Consider the following 27,087-nt stretch of genomic DNA (forward strand, 5'->3'; position numbering starts at 1 on the left):
TAAAAAGTCAGGTCGTTTGGTACACTTATAAAAAAGTTATTCTGTCTTAAAGGGCGTTCGAATACTTTCGAGTACATCCATTTCTCTTCACTCTTCATTGATGTAGTTTCAAGTTGTGGTAAACAGGCGTCTCTGAAAGGTTAAGGAGTATATAGAGATTTTTTTCATTAACAGTATAGTAAATTGTCGGTTTGCTTATTATTGCAGAGAACCCAATAATAATGTTCGCCCTTAGACCCTAGAATAGTTTTCCCGTGATTCACCATAGTTTGAGAAGTTCACGGTCCTCCAGAAAATTGAAGAGCAGCCGGAGAATGGCTCGTGGGTGAAATCACAATTATATCGGCCGGGTCATATATATCGACGACAATAGGACACTCAAGTGGGATACAATGTGCATGAAACTTTATTGTTCCCCTGAAAGCGCCGGTCAGTTTGGTCCATCTGCTGACCCAGCGCCAGTTGCTACACGTACCACCGGCGTCATCAACTGCATCGGCATCGGCATCGTATACAACGAGTTCTGAGTGGATGTATTCCCAAGGACCCATTCGACGCAAAACTTCCACGTTTGATAGGGCATCGAGAAACATGTACTCGTGTTTCTTGACACAGCCGCGTTTATTATTCACCGTACGATAACATATTCTCTATTTAAGTTTACTACAAAAATATTTACCGTGCGAAACGTTCGATTTCCGGCCCGGCAGCAGCTCGCATTTTAACAGGGTTAAGCTCATACGAGGTCTCAGACTGTCGGGTCAGCTACGAATTTTACGACAATTTTCCGGTGATAAACAAAGCGTGTGTGCTATTAACCCTTCGCAGTCGGAGCAATTTTAACTTAGAAATTAAACATTTCTTCATCCGTCCCTTCGAATCGCATGGTCCAATATTAACACTTCACCTACCGGAAGCCTATTAATAGGATTTTCAATGATTGCACTGTACCAAAAGAAAGCACAGCAATTTTCTTTCACATTGCAATCTTCAATGAAACTATTAGATAACGTTATTGAGGGCGAGTTATTAGTTCACAATGAAAATTGCTGTTGCTATTGAATGTTCCATTAAAAAGTGTTTAGCCATGTACCATAGATTTTTCAAAATTATGCAATAATCACCGGTCGGTAATGTGTTAAGAAAGTTATCGTCTTTTTAAGAGTGTCCCAATATTTTTCTGGCCGACTGTGAATCTCCTGTCTCACGTGAATCTCCGAGAGCAAAACATTTCTGAAGTATTCTCGAATGGACACGCAAATTGAGTGGATTCTCGAGAGCAACTATCGACAGGAAGTCCCAGATGGACGCGTACCTTGTCCACCAAACCAAGGGTGTAGAATCATGCTATGCGACATATAATGTCTGTACAAATTAATAAGTGACAGATGGGTTATTACGCGAGGGAAGGGCGTCGGTAAAAAATGAGTGGCACCGAGCCGGCACGGTTTAATTGTTGACAGATCGCGGACATTCCTGCAGAGTTTTTCAGTGTTCCCAACCCCACGGTTCCCGTGTCACATTCCCCCGTAGATGCAAGATTACCGAGCGCGGGACTACACTTGGGTTAGGTTACGTTTCACGGGCGATGCGATCGACAACCCTTACACGTGTTTCTAAACAGTTTAATCTACGATATCACAGGGCCGCGCGCGTTACTCGTACCTCGCATGCGTGAAATTACGCAATTTCGGCCAATTCCGAGTAGGAAGCGTACAACAGGAGAGACCGGCATAAAAATAAAGCTAATCAACGTAGATCAAACAGGTGCATCGAGGTACCACGGTCCGATGGACTTCGACTTTCGTTCAGGTTCCTTAGTCGCGTCTTCCTGCTGATAAAAATCGCACGAACAACACCAACCGTGTCTCGCAACGATCCTTTCTTCAATGACGACGCTAATGTTCACCCTTCGAACACCAGGCTCTCGGGCACACGATGCCAACCGACTTCGAGGGAGACACACGCTTAAACAATTAACGAATTAGCCGGTTAAAATGACTTTCAAACAAACGTTTAACAATACTGGTGTATAATTCATGAGTAGACCGCAGATGTTCGCTGAAAATAACATTTTTCTATCCGAATTGCGACGAACTGCGGTGAAATAGAAATTTATCTTCTTTCTGAATATGTTTAATAGAGGTTGAAAATATATATTATAATATATCTGTATCCTTAAATTCTTCCAACGTTTCCACTGTTTCAAATTACACCTATTCATTTTTGTCGATGCTTTGTAAATGCGTAAAATCTGCTGTCCAGATTTGATTTTTACGCTTTTCTATTAACACTAAACCTACCGAGCCTTAAAAGTAATTGGTATTTACACATGTTCCCTTATAAAAATGACAAGATTGATTTTATTTAGACTTTGTGCAGCTTCTATTGTAATATGTGCTCCACTAAAGACATCCATAGAATGATTTCTTATAAAATTATTTTTATTATATCAATAATCGTAAAATAAAAAATCTGGAACCGGTCATTTCGACCGGTGATGGTAGGTTTAGTGTTAAATATGGCCGGGTGCTTCTTTTTTTTGCACAGTTGTGTATAATTAACTAGTTCCAGGTCAAACTCACTTATTCCTCAAAACGTTGTACACCAACGATAAGACTTTTTCTAGCATTACTCATGTAATCCAAGCGTTTCGGTTCGTCTTTCTATGTTCCGTTCGTCATTCTATCTACAATTACTCATCCTTGAACTTCATTCCCCATGATTCATCCCTTACTGACCATTAGACGAAAACAACCCCCACCTTACAGGACCAGAAAACCTGTATCTTCTGTTGAATTCGGTTCCTCGCGAGCCTTATTCTCATTCTCATTATGCTTATGTACAGTTTTCACCGAGTCTTGTCTATACGACTAACATCTTTCGTCTGTAGTTTGTATTTCGTTCAGAAATTGTACCTAATAAAATATATGAAGTATCCGGAGTACAACAAAAATTCGTATCATACTTAATATTGATAATAGTTATAATATATTGGTATTTTGATGAATGTGGTAAGGACACCGTCAATGTAGCCACAAATTGAGCAACTACCCCCTTCCCCACACGTTTTGGTTACAGTGTTTCTTAGCATGACGGGGGAAACCTTCGAAGTGAAGTAGAGTCGAAGGGGCGAGGAAACAATTTTTCTGATTTCCATGTAACATTCTGGCGTGGAGCGAAGTAAATGAAAGCCTGCACGATGACCTCTAAGCCCCTGAAGCTGCCAGTACGCAAATCCAAATAATTAGGGGCACTGAAAGGCAACGAGTCTCGATGTCCATCTGGCACGGCTGGCCGATCTCGCGCCACGGGCATCGATCTATCGCACGCGAGGGTCGCGCAAAGAGGAAACATGGACCAGGCCTAATGATCGAGCATCGACGTAGCTAGCGTGCAACGATCCTCGCAGGACACGCAAAGCCCTGGGCAGGCCGGAGCAGTATGTCAGTCGGCTGATTGACAAGCAGAGAGATTTAGCCGCGATTATTATGATCGTCGTATCGGCTGGTTGCTGAAATTGCCGCCAGGTCGCCGCCAGGTCAGCGTTAATTATAGTGGTACCGGCAGATATCTATCAGTTTATCGGATCACCGAGTTGCTCCGGAGTCGTCCTGTTTGTTCCTTGCGATACCAACAAATGCTGCCCGCGCTTGTGGGAACAAAGAACGATCGCGAGAACTCGCTATGGAGTCGTTCCTGGTCGTCGCGGAATATCGTTCCCGTTTTAGTCATCGGCGCGAGCAATTTCTCAAGTGCCAATCAATGTTGAACATACAACATACAACCCTTATCACTTCAACCATTTAGTACCATTATCGATTCACAACTCCAACTTACAAGTAACACTACCTAATTGATACTCACTGATTTCAATGAAATTTAACGTACTTATTAAACACCGAAAAATATTAAATACGTGTTTTTTTGTTTCGGCTAAATACGCTTTTTATGGGTAGAAAGCATCCTCAACCTCCGGAGATGGAAACGTTTGTGGCTAATTATTTCTTAAAGGATACAGTTTCTGAAAAAGTGCTAGATCCAGAGTTGTACAGTTCAGAGTGTGATGCACTTGATGACGAATTTACTTGGATTGAGAGGAAAAACTAACCTCCCCCTGTATTATTTTGATTTTACTTTTTTTAGGAAAAGCCCAAAAATCGTCTACTAAATTGTGATTCTGAAATAAATGATTTTGATCACGTTAATAAAGGTGACTTGATAGTTCACGACTGAAATTGTCGTTGCTGTTGAAAAGTTAATCGAGAAATCTTTAACTGTGAGGCATAGATTTTTAAAGGTATTAAATAATCTCTGATAATAAATTATAAACAAAATTGTTCAGTGTATTTGCGTTACTGCATTTACGTGAACTTATATCTATTACCATCACTTCTGGGATTAGCTTCAGAAAATATACCTCGAGTATTTGTACATTTCAATTGTAATTGAATCAATTAACGATATGCTGCAGTTGCTATTTTCTTAGCTAATCTAGAAGAGTCACAACAGAAAGATTTTCTAACTTGGAATATGTATCATGTAAAATAGTAACAGAACATTTTTATTCATCTGTCAGCTATTTTTTCTTTACCTCCTGATTCAATTTTTCTAATTGAACAGACTAATTTCAGGCACGTTAATGTCACGTTCAGTTTAAATGAGTATATACGGCGGGTTTTCTATATATATATATTTTACAACATTTGCTTTTTCAGTAACGTTTCAGCCAATTACGAAATAGGTGGCTTTCATTGCCGTACTAAATTTTCGTTAATAAAAGAATTACACTTTTCTCAATGATGCATACAGGTTTCTATGTTGTATAGTATTATTCTTTGGTCATCTCTGATTTAAAAGAAGGGTCGCCACTATTAACAGAGCACCGCTGCGACTAATTCTGTATACTTCCCGCAGAGATGTCAATTAAATCTATAAAACATTCCCGCAAATATATAAATCTCGCCAATCTCGGGTATACAATTTTAGGAGATCGCGTGGAACCATTCAGTATCCGGTAATTTGTTTAAGTGAAATTCCATAATTGAATTAATTCTATATATACATAGGTTTCGAAATACAGTAATTCTTTCCTAATTTAAGAGAGAGCCGTAAATGTTCGGGTCATATGGCAGTTGCTTCTTTTATAAACATCATTTATTTCGACAAAAGGTTATTGAATTAACTGTTTAAATATTCGTGGGTTCCATGTCATCCTGACTTCTGCAATAACCTATACATATATGTAATCAGATCATTGGGCAAAAATTTAATCAACGATTGTCGAATCAATTTCTACTTCTCAAACTCCTACTTTAGTCGTTAATTGCGGTTAAAGATTACATTCTTTTCAATTGTAATCGTCAATCGGATAATTGATTAATGATTAACTGCTGAAATTTCGAAATGAAATCAAAACTGTAAGCATACTGACAATGGAACAAATATAAACTGAGTTTTTGTTGAGATATATTTCTGTCAATTCTCCATCTCCGCTCTCTGTCTCTCTCTCTTTCCCTCCTTATTACAATTTATGGATAGACTGTGCGGCGATTAACTTCAACAATTGATTAAATCAGTCTCCGACTTTTCGATGATTTCTTTTTTTAATCAACGATTGACGACTAACTTCATCAATCGGTTGAATCAATCGTCAATTTTTCAATGATTACCTTTTTTAATCATACACATTAATCGATCAATCTTGGTTAAAATTTTAATTGATTAATGTCCAACTCTGCCTATAATGTACAACCCTGTAATATATTAGGTGTACGCAGAAGTTTCAGTCTTTCTTCAATTTTATTTTATTTACACAAGCGGGATAAGAAATTGCGTCTTGTAAAATAGGCCAGAAATGGAGATGTTACCATTCAAGAATGGAAGGCAACAGCAGCAAAGATTGCGCCATATTATTCACCCAGTGATCCACATTTCCTGTCCCAAAGAGACCGCAACGATGCCGCACGAAGCATCCCGCAGGCGGCAGTCATGCGCGAAACATCGGCAAGCATAATCCGACATCAGGTAACCGTCTTAATCCCGGCATATCCCCAGCTTTGATTTTTGACGTTGAGTAATAACCTGAAATCCTTTGAGCCTGGGGAAAGCCTACCGATCACAATAATTCCGGCATGTCCGCCTGAAGTCGTGGCCAAGATAGCGGTGCCTGTGGAGCCGAAACAGGGAAACTGAACTGCGAGACACGACGTGCCAGAGATAAAGGGAAAGAGACAGCGGTATTGGGGTTGCGGACCTAAGGCGAAGATAAGGAAGCGGTGCATGGAAACCGCGGAACAGACGGGAATAAAATGCTCCGAGTTCCCGGACAATTTTTAACGGGAACCTACAAAAAGATACTACGAGGATCCGTCAACTATCAACGCGACTTTTTCTTCGACTTTGTGTCCATTTCGTGTGCGCTATTTTCTTAAAATACGAATATTGTACAGGCCTGTATAATTATTAGGAAGTACAAACTCTATCAATACAAACGTTTCAAAATTTTCCAGATTCAAACAATTTTATATGTAGTTTTTTTAAAAGAATCTTCTAGTATGTAGATCGTTGAGTAATCGTGCTTTTATGAATATGTAATGAAAAGTAAAAATATTGTTACAAGGTCATTTATTTTTACATGGTCTTCTAGTAGGTAGTTGCAGTTGCATGATTGTGCTTTCATGAATATGTAATAAACAGTAAAAATATTGTTTTCATCGTTACAAAAATAAAAACTTTCTTCCAGAGAAATCATACTTTGGTCGCTGTTATTTTTGTCTGTAAAAAAGTATTCGACATTTTTCAGGCAACAGAGTATTAATTACTACTTAAAATAATAGGTGTTTACCATACTATTACTCTCATAATTGTATAGGGTATAAAGAAATATTTGGTCTCGGCTGCCATAGATGTATTCCACATCTTTGGTGTATTCCAAGAATGCTGTCACCATAGAAAGAATTTTTGTGTGACGATAAACGGAAATGAATTTTCCATGTTTCGAACGTAAAGTAAACTATCAATTTAAATTTTGTAAGTTTAGTTTGCAATGTAACTTCTCGAAATCTTCTTTGAAGGTATATTTGCTTCGGCGGAGTCGTAACTTCCCCTGATTTTCCACTCGCGGCAGAAGTTTGAACTTTAAAACCTGAATTACATTTTAGATTAACGAACAGCGGAGGCTCCAAACGTAAAGTAATTCCGCAAGATTAAACAATTTCTTGCAACCGCTATAATACAACTCGAAACAGAAAACAAAGCTATTTAATTTAATCCAATTTATATCGAAGCAAATTAATTGCGATCTCGGTCTCCTTCACAAATGTCTATCGATCCAAGTGTGTGCATTCACATCTATCGAAGGTTACCATTGGTTTAGCTACAGAATTTCATAATAAAATGTATAATAATTAGACTGCATAAAGCATTAAAGCAGTCGACATATTAAAAAGATTTAAAGACATCAGCGTATTGGATTCAGCTTAATCAGATAATTAAAAGAAGAACGAAATTTTTATTTCACTCCTGTATCCGCAGTCTAATAATAATATAAAAGATGTTCGAATTCAATCTAATATTTCGTTAAAGGAACGTAAGAATTGACTAATGTTCTATCAAATGTTATTCACTTTTTCTCAAAGTTTTCAATATTTCGAATGGTTTCTTTGATAACCACATAGGTTTGTTTTCCTGTTACATCGCGTAGCTAATGAGGAAATACACGAAGACATGTGTTATGATTTATGATATGACCTTCAAATGACCTTGATGTCCGAAAATGAAGATTAAGTATTCTAAAGTAGTAGGATACTTTTTTTCTTAAAGTTTTAGGACTGTTAGGAAGAAATGCATTTACGCACTAACATCCCCCTAAGGATGACGGTCGGGGGGAAGTGTGAGGCTCGACACGGTACTCTCGAATGTACCGGGCCCATACCCACTAAAAACCTTAACAGTCCAGGACTCAAAATTGAGACCTGATCCACCCCCTACTGGACCAAAGAATGGTGAGCACTGCGACCCGCAATTCGCATTACTCCACTGCTCACATAGCTTTGGATCTCTCCCCCACCTGTTCCTGTCTTATCCCTAATTAACTGACCCCTTACGACACCCTAATTTAAACCTTAATCAAAGTTATCGGTAACGTTTGAAATTACATTATTACATGAATCGGAATAAAGTAGAAGAAGCAAACAACCTGACATCACAATTGGTATTGGATAAATCTTAATAAAAAATCGTTAGTTGCAAGTTATCGAGGCGTAGTTGACACTTGTTTATTGGTTTTAATATCGTTACTTATCTTCGTAGATCCCTAGGAACATGGTAGTTGATTTCTGTCTATTGTCAGCGTGCAACGTGAGAAAAACGAGGTCATAGTTTTGACGAGTAGTATCCAGAGAACGAAAGAAAACTAGCTGGGGAAGGGAACGGGGAAAGAAGCCTGACCATTCAGACTGCCTTCGCGCGTGTTCCTCTTGCCCGTTCCCTTCCCGCTAGTTTTCTTTCGTTCTCTGCACAGTACGTGTGAATAAACCAGTAGGATTGAAGACCCTGGTAAGACCAGTTGCCGAAGAGGCGGTCGCGAGCAGTCCGAGGGGCCACCGAGGCTTTTCATCGTTGGATTTAGAAGCATAAAGCATAAAAACGGTTGCACCAACCCGAGAAAAAGGAGATTATCGTGGTTCCGACACCCTGGCCACCGCTCATCTCGTAGGAATCGTTAAAGTCGGTCAGGCACGTGGAAGCACGCATTAAAAGCATCGTGGGGGATGCACAAAGGGGTGACGCTCTCCGGCTAGGGCGGCCTTGCCCAGCTACGGGGGCTTGTTGTTATTTACGGTATTTAGATAACCGGCTTACGGAACAGTCTCGTACCCCCATCGGGCCTGATCCCATGCACGAGATAGCGCCGACAGTGCTATCACCTACAACCTGCGACTAGGCTACGTGCATTCCGTTCGCAGATTATTATAACGAGCATCGTGTTACATTAACACGCGTATCTGGTCTCATGGGAAAGCTCCGAGCAGCCGGGAGCCTGTATCGCATTTTGGAGATTCCTCTGTCATCCTGTCTTACCCTTGTTCCCAGGGGTCCGCACTATGAAGCAACATGCTAATTTCTGTCCAATGTTTTGATTAGCTACTCGTCATTCTCCGGTTCTGAACGTGGACGTCGAACATGGAAACTGTCTTATGTTATTAACACTTTACCTATCGGCAGCTTATTAATAGGATTTTCAATAATTGTGCTGTACCAAAAGAAAGTATAGAAAACTTTTACATTGCCATTTTAAATGAAACTATTAGATGACGCTATTGAGGGTGATTTGTTAGTTCATAATGAAATGTGCCATAGATCTCCCAAAATTATGCGATAATCGCCGGTCGGAAATGTGTTAACCCCTTGCCCTGCCATTTATTTTACGGTTTCACTGATCAGAACTTTTTGTACTTCGTAATTTCCTAGAAAAGGAGAAAATTTGTATCTACTGTATGCCTACATGTTCATCTAATAACTGTACATTAACAAAACCAGAATAGAATTTATTTCATCTCGGTTTAAAGGAAATTAATAACATACAGGGTGAGTCACCTAACGTTATCACCTCAAATATCTGTGTCGTTTTCAAAGATACATTAAATGTCTTGGGGACAAAGTTGAATGGTAAAATGGAGCTCATACGACACCAAAAAAATGTTTGTTTTTATGTTATTTTTTTAGAAAAATCAAAGATCACCTTCATTTTTTAAAATGGAACCACCCTTTTCTAAACATCTGCTAAAATTCAGTGACTATAATTACTCAAGGCCATTCAAGGTGTACAGAAACGTTTCGTCTTGGCTGCCATAGCTCTGCAATACTCTGCATCTTCGGATTAATGAGGATCTGCACAAAAACGGCAGCCGCAAAATTGTCCTTGAGTTTGAGTCTCAAGGTCAAACTTATTTTTTATTGTATTGTACTGTATGCACCATAGGGATGAAAGTAGAATGCAATAAAGAAAAAGTTGGGCTTTTTGAAATTCAGACTCGAGGACAATTTTGCGACAACAACCGAACAAAAGAATGCGGTCCTAGCTTAATGTCAGGAAAAATTGATTGCTGACATTAATTCATAAATTGTCTACCTGAATTGCAACAAACTCGAGTGAAATAGAAAGTTATTTCCTGCCTTAAGGTGTTTAATAAATTTCAAATAAAGTAACTCGTTTTTGTCATAAATACGTAAAATGTTTTATAATAAAACTACTGAAATTTTTCGCACTTCCAAGAGATCGTTTTCGAGAACCGAGCACCACGCTCATTTTTGATGAAGCTCCTCCAGCAATAAATGCTAGGTCGACGCTGCCGGGCGGGATCGATGTCTACAACAAATCCCGGCACGCGTCCTTAACACTTCTGACAATTCCGCATAAGATTGATGCAATCGCAGCATGTAACGGAACCGTGTCCATTTATCCAGAAAATAATCCGCGAGATAGCGTCGCTAAATCGTCCGTCCCCATAAGCAGACAAGGCCGTTCTCTCGGAGATTAAAGATATTTATGAGATGACGATTACGTTTTTATCCGGCCGATCGGTATCGAAAGGGGTGGCTCCTAGCAGACGTTTTCACGACAGACTGAGCCGGGAAATGCTGCTCGTCACCGTACGTTCATTTGTCTGGCTGTTGGCTGGTGCCTCGAACAGGATGCGAGACTGGACAGCAAGGAAACAGAAACATGACACAGGGCTGAGTTATTAATCGTCGTTACCCTATACAGGGTTGAACAGTGCATCCCGGGGTACGTGTCCTGCCACTTAATACAGCCGCCTTTGGTCTTCACCGTCAGATACACCGATGAGTTTCTGACAGAGGTACCTACCCCCTATATTTGTGGTTCGGATCCGGTCGGGAAAGAGTCATCCAAAAATTAGGGGTTTTCCGTACCTATTGGGTTTCTTCGATTTATTGATTTATGGATTGTTGCATTAAATTAAAGTAGCTTATATTGCATAGGTATTACATTGTTTCTAAATTCTTCCGGAACATTAATTATTTTCAGGCCTTTTAGCTCCAATTTTTGTGCAAAATGATAGTTTATGTCAAACCCTGAATAGTTGAAAATCTTCAAGGTGAGTTGACAATCAGACTCTAAGATGTCATAGGCCTCCAGGATCCTCCAATTTTTAAGAACGAATTTAAACAAGGATTTTCAACATTCATAAAGACTGATATTTTTATGGAACATCGATTATCAATATTCATAACGTACACAAGCATCATGGAATTTTTATCTTAACCATTTTCTCAGCTTATGAATTCTACAGGGTGGAGATCTGTTGAAAAAGTTTTGTGCAGAATTGACCTTGAGAGACTTTTTCAAGGTGAAATGTTTTTAATGGTTTCCTCATGTTCTATTCATGGAAACAAACTCTTCTACTGTAATGTATTAATTTTTTGACAAGATTGAATGGTGTGTTACCATTTTCCAGAGGTACTGAATCGAAAAATCAAATGTTACATTTATTCACACACAGACACAGTAGGAACTAGGATTATTTGTTTCATATTTGTAATAACTAGATTAATGAAGAGCATCCACCATTAATGAAGAAATTGGTTGGATGAAATATAAATACAGTGAATGATTAGAAAAATTGAAGAATATTGTAATATTTAATGCAATAATGTCATTAAGGGATAAAAACAAATTTTTATTTTACTCCTGCTTCCTGCAATCAATGCAGAACATTTTTATTTTGCATGAAGATCCGCAGTCTAGTAATAACCCATACCGTAACGTATCAGATGAATACAGAAGTTGCAGACTTCTCTTCAATTTTATTTCATTTATACACAAAACACGAGGTATATTATCAGACCATAATCGTGTTGGTGATTTAGATGCATCAATAAATAATAAACAAACAACTGTATAAAAAGATGGAAGATTATAGCCATTATAATTATAAACGATTGCGAGAATTATCTAATATTAGGATCGTGTTCTGAACAGGGCAATCCGTAAAATTGAGACTCGACTGAAACTGCCGTGAGAAATGGCGCGCGAAGGGAGACAGGAGCGAAAGAAAAAAAAAATTGTCATCCCTAAAATGCAGGCCCGCATCGAAAGACAGGCTCGTCCACGGAGGTAATAATGGAAGGGAGCTTATAACCCTCCGACTTCTTGCATTCCAACACGATCTACAATGACACCGATGTAGGGATGGAAGCGCCATGCTTCGAATGAGGTGTCGTGAAAACGTTGCGTGATATTAGGTACGCTTGGTAAACGCGATAAATCTGGAGAGACGTAGTTAGACGAGTGTCAGCGTGATGTATGAGGGGTTCGGGGGTGGGTAACGTGCCACCTACGTGCTCCTTTCTTCACGCATAAGCGAGCAGGGGTGAGTCTTCTTCGTTCAGGAACGCTTTCCGCGCTCGACTTTGTATCGAGGATAAGGTCAGGGGTGGATTTCGCGGCAGAATCGATGCATCACGGGGGTGAAGCAGCCATCAGCTCGTTCGACAGCCGCGTTATCTCGAATGAACGAGATATCACGACGGTCTGCCTGATTGTCTGTATGGATCGACCGCCATTTTCCTTTTTCCAAACCGGACCGAAATCGTGTACACGTGACAAACACATACGGAACCATTGTATTGTTGGGAATATCGGCGGCATCTCGCGTAGCGGCGTTTTATAATCACAAATTAGTTATACAAACATGAAATTATTAACAACAATATACAATTACGTTTAATATACATATATTGTAAATATATCGATTATCCGTTCGCCTCGATTCAGTTGTTTCACCAGTTTCTTGACAAATCCTCTCTTCAACCCCTATCTCTTTAGAGGTCGTCCGAGATTATGTTAAGAAGTCAGGTTTTCGAAGTATGAAATCTAAAAAAATTTGTCGTAAAATGTGGTATGTAATACTATCCTCAATTTTTACGAAATATATGAATTTATAATTGTGCTGTGTAACAAGAAATCTGTCTAGACCAAGTATTCTATTCTATTAAATATCAATGTATTCTAAATACCATAGGAACTTAACATATTAAAATAAAATTGCCTACTTCAATTGCAACACACTGGAGTAAAATAAAAATTTATTTCCTCTCTGAATAGGTCCAATAGTTCGAAAATAATGTGACAGTATTGTTATATTCTTCTAATGTTTTCACAATTTTGTGTACCTTTTATTCATTTCTGTCATAAATGCATAAAATCCTCAGTCTACTGATAGTAGCCACATTATATTTTTATTGTAATACTAACCACATTAGTCAGTTGAGTATCGCAATAAATAGACAACTTCACCTATTTTCTTTAAATCGAGAAATAAATTAAAATAATCTATAATTTATTAGGAAATGTGTAAGGAACACCAGAAAAAGAAACATACAAAATGGCGGTTGGATATGTAGCAACCCTGCCTTATTTTTAAAATTGTTGTTAAGTAATTGATTGGTAAGGAACTTATTAAATTGATAATAACGATCTCCGATCTTTTCTGAGGAGCAGAGTTCAAATTGAACCGAAGTTCGTGAGAATATTTCTGCTTGGCAAAAAGCAAGAGCCTTATTTTGTTTCTACCTCGAAAAAATTTCCCCTCAGCCAGCAGAGCCGTCCGCCATCTTCGAATTCGAGCGAGAATCGTCGCGAAGGGATGAGAGGACGATGAATTTTATTTTATAGCCGGCGTGGGGGAGCGGCCACCGGGATCTTAAGGGTGGAATATGTTTCGTATCATCATAGAGGGGTAACCCGCCATCTCCTTCCCATCCATAACGCTCCGAGCCGTTGTGGCAGCCATTTTGAATACATTCTCACCCGAGGAGAGTTATCTCCGAAACGTTTCGATTTCCCATTTAAAGGATCTTATATATACACGTGCTAGGGGTGGCAGGGGTGCCGAGGTGAGCATCGAGGAATCGGAGGGTTGGTGGTGTCTAAAAATATTAGCTGGCTGCCACCACCTCACCACTCTCCTCTTCACTCACCCCTTCCCGTTCAAACGTATATACTATACCTCCCTTACTTCCGAGGGAAACTGTATCCCCCTTCTAGTTGGCTGCGTACTATACTGCTTGTGTATCCGCGGTGGAGACATATTTATTTCATTGAAATTATTCCCCACGATACTATACAAGCAGCGATAGGCAAACAGCCTTTTCCAAAATACATTTAGCAATTTGTAATTTATTTTTTACCGAATGCGAAATGTATTTAGATATACAGGGTGTCTCGGCTGACGGAGGCCACCTAAATATCTCCTTTATTTTTAATAGCACAAAGAAAATATTTATGGCATAATTTAAATGATATCGAAGGAGAAATATCATAGAAGAACAATTTCTTTTGTCGTTATGAAAAAGAATTTGTTGAGTTGTCATTTATTTCATGAACTAAACAAAAGTATTTATCCATAAACCTTTTAAATAAATAAAACATAAAACATATTTTGAGCTGCGACAAAATCATACCAAATGCAATGTTTTTTGTAAAATCGTTTCAGTTTTTTCATTTTATTTTTTATTTTTATTGTTCATAGACGGCATGTACAGCCATCATTATTTTTATAAGCTTTAACAGTCTTGTTAACAAACATAAGATAGATTTTCTACTTTTAATCATTTTCTGTTTTAAGCAATTCTCTTCACTTTTCTTCGAGCTATATTCTTAATACTTCGACATTAAAATACCTTTCAGCTAGCAAAATTATCAAAGATTTCACTCATATAAATAATGGCAAGTTTTTAGTTTTGAAACTGTGTAAAAATTCTACAAACTCTACAAACAGAAAATATTTACGATTCGTTTCGTTGTCTGCCTTCGAGTGCGACTGGTATCGAGTCTGACTATCGCTCACTGATTCTACTTACCGTAAACATTTTTCAAGTGTCGTTCGCGTTCTATCAATTTCATATGTATACATTTTAACTATCAGATTATATGAATTTATTACTAGTAAACAGTATCGTACTACTAGCAATGTTTATACAAAATGTAAATAAATATACGAAATTTGAAAATGGAGGTTTGCCATAACTATCACCAAGAATACTGAAATCAGATAAAGCTCGAAAAAGTTAAGATGTGATTAAGAAATGAAGTATATTAAAATATTTAGGTAAAAGTACATTAAATAAACCGTTTTTATTGTATTTTTAAAATTTATTGAGAAAAACACTGAGATGATCTTGCCCCGTAAATATTACTACACGGGGCAAGTACGTACTATCACGGTGGGGTAACTGCGTACTCTGTATGGGTAACTATAAAACTAAACAATATATTTAATAGGTTGAAAATAATACACAAAACATGTGATGAAATTTTTCAAACAATCTCTATATATATGTATGTTAAATTATAAATGTTCTACTTGAATTGTAACAAACTGAAAGAGAAATTAATTTGAACATGTTTAATAGGTTGAAAATAATACAAAAAATATTTAAAAATTCTCCTAATGTTTTCACCGGTTTTAAATTGCATGGCATTGTCAATGAGCAAAATTAAATTTAAAAATGAGCTTACTTTAATCAATAAGTTTTATTTAGAGTCAAGTTATGCTTGTTTAAAGTTACTGTTAGAGGTGGGACACTCGATGTGCAACAACCTAATAGTTTGATTACACTCGAAACCTCGGGGAGCAGTTGAAAAATTCAGGTTGGCAAGCCGCGCATGCCGTTCCGCGTTCTTTAATGAAAATTGTTTACGCCATCAACGGCGATCTTCAGCGGAGAATTGCTCCGCCGCGCCGCGCCGGCAGGTCGAGGCCGGGGGCGGGAGCTCTCGGCACATTCGGCGCACGTTTTTCCTTTAGATCTGGGGAGCGTTAAGGATATCCATTCGCGTCGGCAATAGAAATTACAGCGGACCACGTACCCGGCTCGCTTTCATGATTTGCATATTCGTTTGAAACAATATCCTCCGGGGCGAGGCCGTTTCTCCGTCAGCTCAGAGGTGTTCGACTGTTTCAATTAAAATAAGCATACGCCACTGGCGCGCCAACACCAACCCCAGCCGGTCGTCGACACCCTCCTCTTTACCGGAAACGACGGGAAAAGAAGATACCCACGGCCTCGGTATATTGCTCAGCACCGGCGAGGACTGAATGCGAAAGCAGCCGGTGAAAGTCGGGAATATTAATGTTTTTTTCCTCCCCGTGCGTTGTAAACGCGTCTTGATCGGGAAATGATTTGCTCGCGACCGAGGCCAATCATTTCGCTGCTAATGCCCGTCGAACATCCACCGATATTCGAACAGTACACAGGCGAAAATGGTTAACGGTCTTTCGAATTGTTTTACAATTATTTGAGCCGTTTATTTTGAAAGTGGCCCAAGTCCATTTTCGAGAAAAATCAAGCTAGCAATTTTAATATTTACATTTCTACGTTATCTCCTCATTCTGAAGCTAATTGTAACTAATACATTTCAAATCACAAAGATTTTGTAAAAAGGAAATTAGCTGGTGAATAGAATGATGCAAATTTTTATTGTGAAAGTGACTTAAGTCCGTTTCCGAGAAAAATCAAGCTAGCAATTTTAATATTTACATTTCTACGTTATCTCCTCATTCTGAAGCTAATTGTAACTAATATATTTAAAATCACAAAGATTTTGTAAAAAGGAAACTATCATAGTTGGTTAATAGAATGATAGGGTGGAGTGGGGTAAGTCCGCCCCAGTTTAAAGTTGGATTTTAAACTGATGCATTTTCAGTTTGGTATGTAAAAACTTAACGTTCTTAGTATCAAACTCTTGCTACAGTTATTACTGATGAATTAGTATTATGTAGGATTCCAATTTTGCTTGAAAATTATAATTTTGATAGGATATTGTACAAAATGTCAACTAGGACGCACTTGCCCCTAGAAAATTAAAATTAATTTCTCTTTCAGTTTGTTACAATTCAAGTAGAACATTTTTATTTTACATCGAGATTGTTTGAAAAATTTCATCACATGTTTTGTGTATTGTTTTCAACCTATCATGGTAAGAAAGAAAATAAATATCTATTTCAGTTTCTGACATGACGATTGTTCGAAAAATGTTATTATATGTATATTTTTGACTCACTTCTGGTTGTTCGTCAATTTTCTGTGAATTTTTATAATTTCAATAATCCTCAAATAAAGAACTGGACATTTGACCTTGGTAAGTTTTAATGTGAAAGAATGTGAAATAGCATGTGCAAGTTGCTAACCGGGGTTTTCAGCAGTTCGGAGGCTTCAATTATAATCAGCAGTCCCTTCAGGTGACTGATTAATCGAAGTTATCAGCGCGTTGATGTTTGCAAGGGTGATGACCTGCCAGCGAAGTACTAGTGGCGCCATAAGGGTCATCGATGAACGGTAACTGTAGAATTAATTAAAATATTTGCATTAAATGAACGATGGTGCTTGTAAAGTCGCTTCGATGCTACAAATATTTCGCCATGGACCTGCAGCTATCGAGTAAATAAATGCATAGAATGTAACAATTGAACAATTGTTTGTGAGAATTATTATAAACGTCTGGCAGATCAAATATTCCGTCATTTCTGCTGCCAAATGTTATTATTTATTTCAGTTATAGAATGGGTGAGTAATGTTGATGAGGTTACTTGTAGTTAGGGTGTGATAGAATATTAAATTCCGTTCTCTGAAACTCTGATTATCTCGCTTGTTAGTGCGAATTTCCACTTAAGAATATTCCGTTCGTCTTCTTCGGAAAATTTCCTCATAAAATGAGTATAAACTCGCTCTATCTACGATGGAGGAAAAATTTTTGAAAATTCCCCCACCTCTCGTCTTTTATAATGTTCCAAAAATGGAAGAAAAAGATCTTTTCCCCCACTTTTGGAACGCCCTGTATCTCGACCAAGGGTTAGGTCAAGATTAACCCTTCCCTCTATAATGAAAAACTTTTTAAAAATATCTCTTCATTTGCTAAGTCGGATAGGGTAGACTTCTGTCCAATCTGGCCTCTCTCTCTCGTACTCGCAAAAATTCCTATCCGTCCGTCTTTGTCTTACCCACTAAAAATCGAAAGTTCGAGAAAAACGGAAATTATACTGACCTAACCCTTGGCCTGCGCTAGCCTATGGCAGTCCTAATCTTGCCCATTATCCGAACCAATGATAACTCAATTCAATAATTCAATTCAATTGTTCGGATTAGTTGCTTCGAATTAGTGCAAAGTTGCACTGATTAGTTCGGAAAAACGAGGTCCTACCGTATCGTGGATAAAACGACTAGATATGATACAAATTGTATCGTGTTCGGACTCATTTCCGTCAGAGAAATGTCAGAAATATGTTAGTAAGAGTTTCATACAAAAATGGATTAGGATTCCCTTACTGACACGCTGCTGACAATGATCTGTTTCTGTCTTCCTTCACATTTAGGGAATAGTGCACGATAAAAGTGACATGTTGACCTATTCGTTGAAATTCATCTGTGACTTCTTATAAAGAAATGATCTTGGTTGACAGGTTGCATCGCCAGTCGATGCACCGTTTTGGAGAAGTTCGCCGGTCCGGTTCGCTGGGAATCGCCTCTCGAAAAGAAGCACTCTCGAAAATCAGATTTCGCCGGGGCCAAGAAGGAAACAAAATTGATGTCCCCGGGGTTGCAACCCCCGGCTGCCGGGGGTTAACTAAGTGAGCGAGTGACCCGCACTTTGTTCTCCCGCGGCCGGCAAGAATATATTGATAGTCAGCTCAAAACTCCATTACGGCCGGGCCGACTATTCTCTCGTAAATACGAAAATGCTATCCCATTATTTACTGGTTAATTGGATTAATGAGACTCGTTATTTCGTAGAGGGCCGCGAGCCTTCCGGCATCGTAACCAGAGGAGAAGAGAATTAGGAGGGGAAAGGTTCCTGGGGTCGGAAGTTCAGGGCAAAGGGTAAGTCCGTTGCGTGGACAAATACGTTCTGGAACGACGCACACATTCTCCTAGTGTTAGAAGCGCGCAGGGGAAGTACAATCGCATTAGAATTTCACAACCAAGTTCTCGACACCTACACTGTATCCAGAAACCGTTCGGCTCGCTGCTGGTCGAGACTCCCTCGTGGCTGCTTTTTTCTCTTCTTCATCTTCCTTTTTTTTTGGTCCTCGCGACTATCGACGAAGCTTTTTACGTGCCTGTTATTTACAGTGCCGACGACTGATCAATATTAGAGCAGGTCGATTTAAAAATCGTCGATCACCGTACGAAATCGTTGCCGGATATATTAGATGATTGCTGAAGTTCGTGCCCGATTTTCAGAGATTTCGCAAACTCTACTGTACGGCGGAGTGTAAAAGACTTTCTTTTCTAGTTGTAGAGAAGAATGGTGCCTACATAATTGATTAATACAGCTGTATTCTTTAATTTCGAATCGGGCACGAACTTATGCAATCATCTGATATTTATGAAAACTGTCAAAAATGGCCCCCGATCAAATCACATTTAATTCCCATTCGTATTCCATTTCAGCTCGTTAATATTTTATCCGCAAATTAGCTCACTCCCGATTTCAACTTAACCGTGGCGCTATTTATTTTGTATTTAATTATTGAACTTTATGATATTGACAAGGTATGTCGTAAATAAAGAAGTGGGAGAGAATTTCTAGTAATATTATTATAAAGATGTCAAAGGATACTTTAAATTTTGTCTAGAATAATTCCAAACTGCAAAATTACTGTATTTTATAAAGAACGGCCGAGAGAGGGAGAAGCAATTAACCAAATTTAATACACGAATAAATACTGGTAGCGTATTTCTGAAAAACATCACGAAAATTGCTAAAAGTAAATAAACATACACGATTCTAATGTTTCCACAGAATTAATAAATCATCGTTGTAAATTGTATGATAATGTCGTTACGTTAAATCGTATTATACTGTTCAACAGTTTCTAAATGTTAAACATTCTTATACGAAGCCGTGTGCGAATGGGACATTAATTGACTATGTCGATTAATTATCCCTAATGTTTCTATAGAACGTTGTTTTTGAAGGTGCAATAATCGCACAATATCGGCACGATAAATCAAAGATTCTGGTTACCCGTTCAGTGGTCCCTACTTGCGGAGTTGTATTTTGAAGGCACGACTCGATTCCATTAATCAGCGCCGCCAGGGGCCCCATATTATATAGAATAAAATTAATGAGATACACAGAAACGCACTCGACTTCCGGATCGAAGTTCCGGCAAACTGGGATCCCCTTTGCACGGTCGCATAATGTTATGGAAGCTGAATTGGGGGAGGGGGGACTCGGTTCTCCACGTCTCGATGAATTTCAATACTTAAGTGCTCATTATAAATATATGTATATACATATATGTATATATGCGTGCGTCTTTCAGGAACACATTTATAATGTGATTGTAACTTCGAAATATTAGTCTGCAAATATTTATACTGATTTGTTCTAGTACGGAATCTTGCGAAATAAAATTATGTCAATATCGACGATGGCATTGTTGCTCGAAGAAGTTTCAAGTTTAACGAATTTGTGATTTGTACGACCGCCCAATTTGTTGACAGAATTTTGTCCTGTATCTTTTTAGTTCACAAAATAAATTCTCTACTTTTTTTAAGAAGACTCTCATACGTTTCTCTGGTTAAGGCCTCTACCATTTACTATTTTTACATATAAGATGATCGATCGTGTTGTAAGATGTATTTCTTCAGTAACGTTAAACGAACATAACTTTATCCTAAATAGAACTTATTCGTCAAAGTAAGTACCACTATAATCAATATGTTCTGTAAATGAATTTCAAGTTTCTCGAGCGTACATTTTGGTACATTTTTTTCGAGTGGTTCACGTTCTTCGTGTAGAGGATTGCTGTACGAAATTTCTCCTGCCATACATTGTTATCATTATATTTATCTGTCCAGTCATATAGAACGAATGCACAATAATGGATTGGCATCGAAGTAAACTTTATTGAAATGATTCAACGAAATATATAAACAAAAACTGACGATAAAACTTTAAAAAACAGTTTTGCGCTTTAAAATGACATATAATACATAGACTGCGGATATTTAAGCAATTTTCAATTGTTATCAAGAAATTTCAAAGAAGTATCATGAAATAAAATTTTAGTTTTAATGGAAACAGCCTTTGTAGATCGAAAACAAACAAAAATCTGACTAGATTTTGTCGAATTTTATATTCTAGCATTTCTTAAAAATGTTCATAAGCCAGGACTGCATAAAGATCCCCAAATAATAAACCATTAGACTATTCCTTGATCAAATTGTATCATATCATCCATGTGTGGCATATGCAAAGAATGTATCAGAAAAAATGTGAGGATCCAGCGCTTAATGCAACCTTTATAAATAAAGAAGAGAAACACATTTCCAAAAATGTTAAAAGCGTGTTCAGTTTCGCTCATCCCCGCAGCTGTTTATCCCAGCCCTGGCTGAAAGACGCCTACCCCCGCGACGCCTTGTGACGGCGCGGCGCGGCGCGCGGCGTGTCACCCTGTAGCCGTGTCTCGCGCGAGCACAAGAGCGTCGGTGCGAGTCCTGGTCGGAAGGACGAAAAGAACTCCCCTCCTTCATCATCACGCATGTGACCACTGGCCGCAAGCAGCAGCACAGAGAGAGGTACGTACTACTTCTCCTCATGTCCACAGACAGAGTTTCGCACACAACTACCGTCGCGCACGGGGGATGAAACGGAGAGCGAGGAAGTTGGATGTTGGAAAGAGAAGCCTCCGATGCGAAAACGAAGGGTTGCGGAGAGAGAGAGAGAGAGAGAGAGAGAGAAAGAGAGAGATAGAGAGAGGGATAGAAGGTATAGAAGGGAGGAGAGGATTGCAGTCGACGGGCTCCCCGGCCGGTGTCCAGGGAGGGCTGCGAGGGTGTAAAGATGGCGACCAGGAGGGAGAGCAGGGGGTGCGAGAGGCGGCAAGAGAGAGAGAGGGATAAAGAGAGAGAGAGGGAGAGAGAGAGAGAGAGAGAGAGAGAGGGAAAGGGAGAGAGAGGGAGAGAAAAGCCGCGCGTCGGTTATGATAAGGCGATGCTTTAATGACAGCGCGTTTCTATGGCAACGGGCGTGTAGGGGCCGGCCGCCGCGACGCCCGGCGTCGGTCAGCACGAGGGTGGAGGGTGCATTGAGCGGGCAGCCGCCATACTAGTGGACACACAGCCTCGATTCTCAGGGATGAATTTCTGTGTGTTCGTACTATTCTCACCCCCCGTCGGTTTCCCTGCCACTCTTCGATGTATACGTGCTCTTATTCTCTCCCTCGCCCTCTTCTCTGCCTCCTCAGCCGCCGCTCTGCTCCTCCTCGACCCTCTTTCTGCCTCGACGCACCCCCTCCTCATCCTCGTCCTCTTCCACCTCGTCCTCATGCTCGTCCTCATCCTCCTTCTCCTCCTCCACCTCCACCTCCTACGCCGCCAACCCCCAACAGGGCCGCAACAATGCTGCGTTATCTGAAAGCTGGACCGGTGACGAGTCTTGCGTTTCGAACGGCGCGAAGGCTTTTCTCAGGCTCCGCTCAGGATTTCGCTTCAACCCCGGCTGAATTTCGACGTTTCTCCCCGCGGAGGGGGTAGAGACGTCTTCGATGGTATAGATTTTTATGTTGCGTCCTATTTGATCCCATACGCGGCAACTTAGTTGTCGGTCCGGCCGAAATTGTTTGATGTTGCATCCCCAGGCTTCTTTGGCTTCTCTCCGTGCGGATTCCAGTAGTTTTTGGTTCGCTGGAGTCGGTTGAGTGCAGGATAGCTCTGAGGAAATTGTTGCTTTTGGTCAGTGCTTCACCGTTGTTTGTTATTTTGTATAACGCTGTGTAATAACGTTCATTCTTAATCAATTTTATAACTATACGACTGATGATGTTCAGGATCATTCATGGCTTCATTTATCAATTTTTCAAAACGTATAACTTCTTGGAAAACGTTTTATTCTTTCATTGTCTCTAACGCAGCTGCTGATCATTTAATTAATTCGGCAGAAACTGAACAATTGAATGCTCGTTAATAATATGGGTGTAAATGAACCCAAACTCCGACGTCGGAGCCGTGCATTCAGGCTATTTGATTAAGGACATTATCATAATACGAAATTTTCGATCGATAAGAAATTAGTACGGGTTAATAGTTTAGTTAATTGTATGTTTTTCGTAGAATATTTTGAAGCACAGCTTGATTTAAATGTCATCTAAACATTTCATCCCCCTGAACACCGACCTGATATCTCAAGACCATATTGAAAAATACTATACACCGCATTTACTACGGTCAAAAGACCGGTTTTTGAAAAATGACATTATAAATTTTCTTCTTCAAGCACCAGTTACAATAAAAATCACACAACCAAATAAATTCTCCATTGTCATTTTTACAAATTGTTTCACAACTAAAGATCCTTTATGTTAAGTTTTGTTTAAAATTGGTGAATAGTTTATGGTTTGTACAGTTTACTTAGGAAGCACTGTGTCATTAATTGCCTAGAACTAGACACGACATAAAAGCCAAATTAAACGAAAAGAAGTGTCGTTGAAGAAATGAAAAGCTGAGACGTCGACGCTGAGGCAAAATTTAAAAAGTTGTGAAAGCATCAGAATCTTTCAATGTCTGTGGACCTTATAATTTTACGACTGAGCTGGCAGCTCGAGGCGGTTCGTATTCCTCGACCCCATTGGATTCCAGACAATTTTGTCGACACTCAGCACGATCGGATGCGGCGTCTTAATTTCAATTTGTGCGGTCCCGGGGCAACATGAAGGTGTACATAAGGATTTCCCAAGTTATTAAGCGGCTTCAGAAGTTTCCCGGTAAGGTTCGGATTCCCACAATTAAATGAACCGTGCGATCCTCCTGCGTGCGAGAAATCTACGGTCTCTCCTCACCTGTCGGAATTGCTCGGGACACGGTTGCCTTTCAACGGGGAACATTTTAGAGAACATCAAAGAATCTTTAATCGCCCCACGTGCGGTCCCCTCCGCGCCATCTCTCGGTGAATGCCCGCGATAATCGGGTTGCCCTACGCCAGGCTGAAATTTCCGAGGGGAAACTTCGCGACACCAAAGTCAATTCCAATATTAAAAGCTGCTACCGCGAATCGTTTGATGACCATTCCCGTCTTCCTTTCCGCTTTGCACATGCTAAGTGAAAATCGCTCTGAAAATTTCCCCACCAATTTCCCAGAAGGGCTTCGAGTCCTCCGCAACTGTACCAGACGCGTGCATACTACATATACTCTCTAAAACTTTCGAAATAGTTCAAAGTTGACTCATAGTCATTCTAATGATTTTCTTCTGTTACCATTTCTATACCTGTACTTCACTATCATTTCCATTTTACCACGCTTATATTAACTTGCCGTGTTGTTGTATGCGTCAAATCTTGTAATTGAATTTTAAACCTCCTCCCATAGTCCAATCTTGCTGAAATTTTGTATACGCACTTGCTTCCGATGACAATAAAACTAGAAATAAAATATATGAATAAAACTTTTCTCAAAAACCACGCTTATATTAAAATGCACTAAAAAGGAGGAAATCATTTTTTTCCTGGTTCTCCATAAAATACCGAATCCAGTGAAATGATTAATAATATTTTTCCCCAAAATTTTAAGCAATCAAAATTTCTTCTGTTATAAAATTCAACAATCAAGTATAAGTTATAAAATTGAACAATCAATTCAAAATTTCTTCTGTTATAAAATTAGTGTCGGAATAGATAGAAAAATTTAATATAGATTTAAATAAAACCATGACATTAGTGACTATAAAAATAAAAGCGTGGAGCGTTAAAATATATTAACGTAATCTTCGTGGGCGCTCCACGCTTTTATTTATAGTCACTAATGTCATGATTTTATTTAAATTCATATTACATTTTTCTATCTATTCCGACATTAATTTTATAACAGAAGAAATTTTGAACTAATTACCGAAAATTTTGGGGAAAGATATTATTGATCATTTAACTGGATTCGGTATTTTATGGAAAACCAGGAAAAAAATTATTTATAAGTGTAATTTTCAAAAAGTTTTTTTAATATATTATATTATTGTCTGTTTGCCCAATTTATTACGCACCTTTTTGACGATCTATAAAATGCTTCATATTTTCACTGCTTGTGTTTAACTATTATATCTCTACATTAAACCGTTAAATATTGAAAGTAAAATTGACTTCAATCATGGCAAGAATTTCGTATGAAAATAAGTATGTTCGTTTACTTTCAGAATGTAAATATTTCCCCCAAATAAGCAATATTTACATAGTTCCCTGTAAACGTTGGATTGTATATTATCTTTAAAATTCGGAAGACTCTTTCATTATATTTCTCCTGCGATGTGGTACTCGGCGTTCAGATGAGTTGAACCACCATGACCTCGAAGTGACCTTCACGGCGAAAATTCGTCAGATTAAAACCATGTATAATACATTCTAACTAGTCACTTTTACTTTCAATCCTAAAAATTGACGCCCTGATATAATAAAGAATCAAATAAATAATTAATTTTAAGCTTTAGTGTTCAAGATTCCCTTCGAAGAATAATAAAAGCAATTTTATATTTCCTTCATTACTAAAAATCATCATGGTACTAAAAAAAAAAACGTCGAAAAAGCGGAAATCCGAGGCACGAAAATCGCCGTCTTCCGACCGAGAAATCCAAGATCGCCGAGATCTACAGGGAGCGCAGGTAACCGGTGGACGTTCGCCGACGAAATTTCAAAACGAAATCACCGTCGTCGACGATTGCTACAGAGTGTAGGGGGTGCCGGGGTGGTTGGGCGGGGAGAGGGTTTTCAGGGGTGGAAGAGCGGCCGATGCACAGTACTGATCGCAGAATTTCGAAGGGTGCCCGAGCCGATTCCTGCGGACAAACCGAGCATCAAGTATCCGGGAACACACACGGGAGATGTTTAGGGGAACGCAAACATACCGTGTCTCTGCATTATGGATGCAACGGAGTGGACCGCCGCCCCCTGGACCCGCCGCGCCACGCCGCGCGCGCTCGTGTACACCGTGCGAGATGGTTGGCTGGGCTTCGCTGCCGGTTCGCATTTATTTATAATCAAATTCCGTGTATACCGGCGACCGATGCCCGACTGAATTTCTATCCCCGAATGTGTACACGCATTCGCGCGCGACCGCACTCGTATACATTCGGCCCGGAGCCGAAGAGAATGCCAGAGGGAGACGGAAAAATGAAGCGGCGCCCGGCAGAGAAAGGGAGGTCGAATAAGGGGTTGAGAGGCCGGAGGAACACAGACGTACGCGGACACAAACCAACGCGCGTAGAAATACGTGTATACCCTCCTGATCGAGGATAGATTCTGCCGACACTCCCCCCTCCCCCCCCGCCGCCTCCTCCTTTCCCTCCTCCTTTCCCTCCACCTCATCCTCCTCCTACGACCCACCTCTCTCTCTCTCTCTCTTTCCACCCCCGCGACCGGGGGGTGGAGACGGGGGGAGGGCGCGCGGATTCGCTCGGCGGTCAATTTAAAAATCAATATTGACCGAGGAGCAGCCAATCCTTTATTTATCGACGCGGATTGTTGGCTGCAGAGACGCGGCAAGGAGATTGCTCACCCCTCGCCCCGGCCACCCACGCTCACCCGTTGCCATGTTGCTCCAAACGCGTCCTGAATAATGCGATCATTCTTGTTACAGGGCGGAACGGAAGTCGGACGCGTTGCTTTTGCAATAACAATCGTGTCGAAGCTTCCTTCCGATCCTGCCCGGCCAACCTTCTCTGCAGCTAATACTACCTTCAAGCTCTCTGCCGAAGTCATAGGTGGACCCGCGAAGTCGTAGCTCCCGATGCGTCTTCGCTTATACTTGGCAAAAAGTTTTTTATCAGAGTCGGGAGTGCGATGTTGGTTCAGTGTCAGCTAGGTCGTAGCTAGCATTCAGTTGAAACCCCATCACCGTTACTTAACACATTACCGACCAGTGATTATTGCATAATTTTGAAAAATCTATGGTACATGGCTAAACACTTTTTAATGGAACCTTCAATAGCAACAGCAATTTTCATTGTGAACTAACAAGTCACCCTCAATAACGTCATCTAATAGTTTCGTTTAAGATTGCAATGTAAAAGA

The sequence above is a fragment of the Lasioglossum baleicum genome, chromosome 6 (assembly GCF_051020765.1).
Source record: "Lasioglossum baleicum chromosome 6, iyLasBale1, whole genome shotgun sequence".
Classification (NCBI taxonomy): domain Eukaryota; kingdom Metazoa; phylum Arthropoda; class Insecta; order Hymenoptera; family Halictidae; genus Lasioglossum; species Lasioglossum baleicum.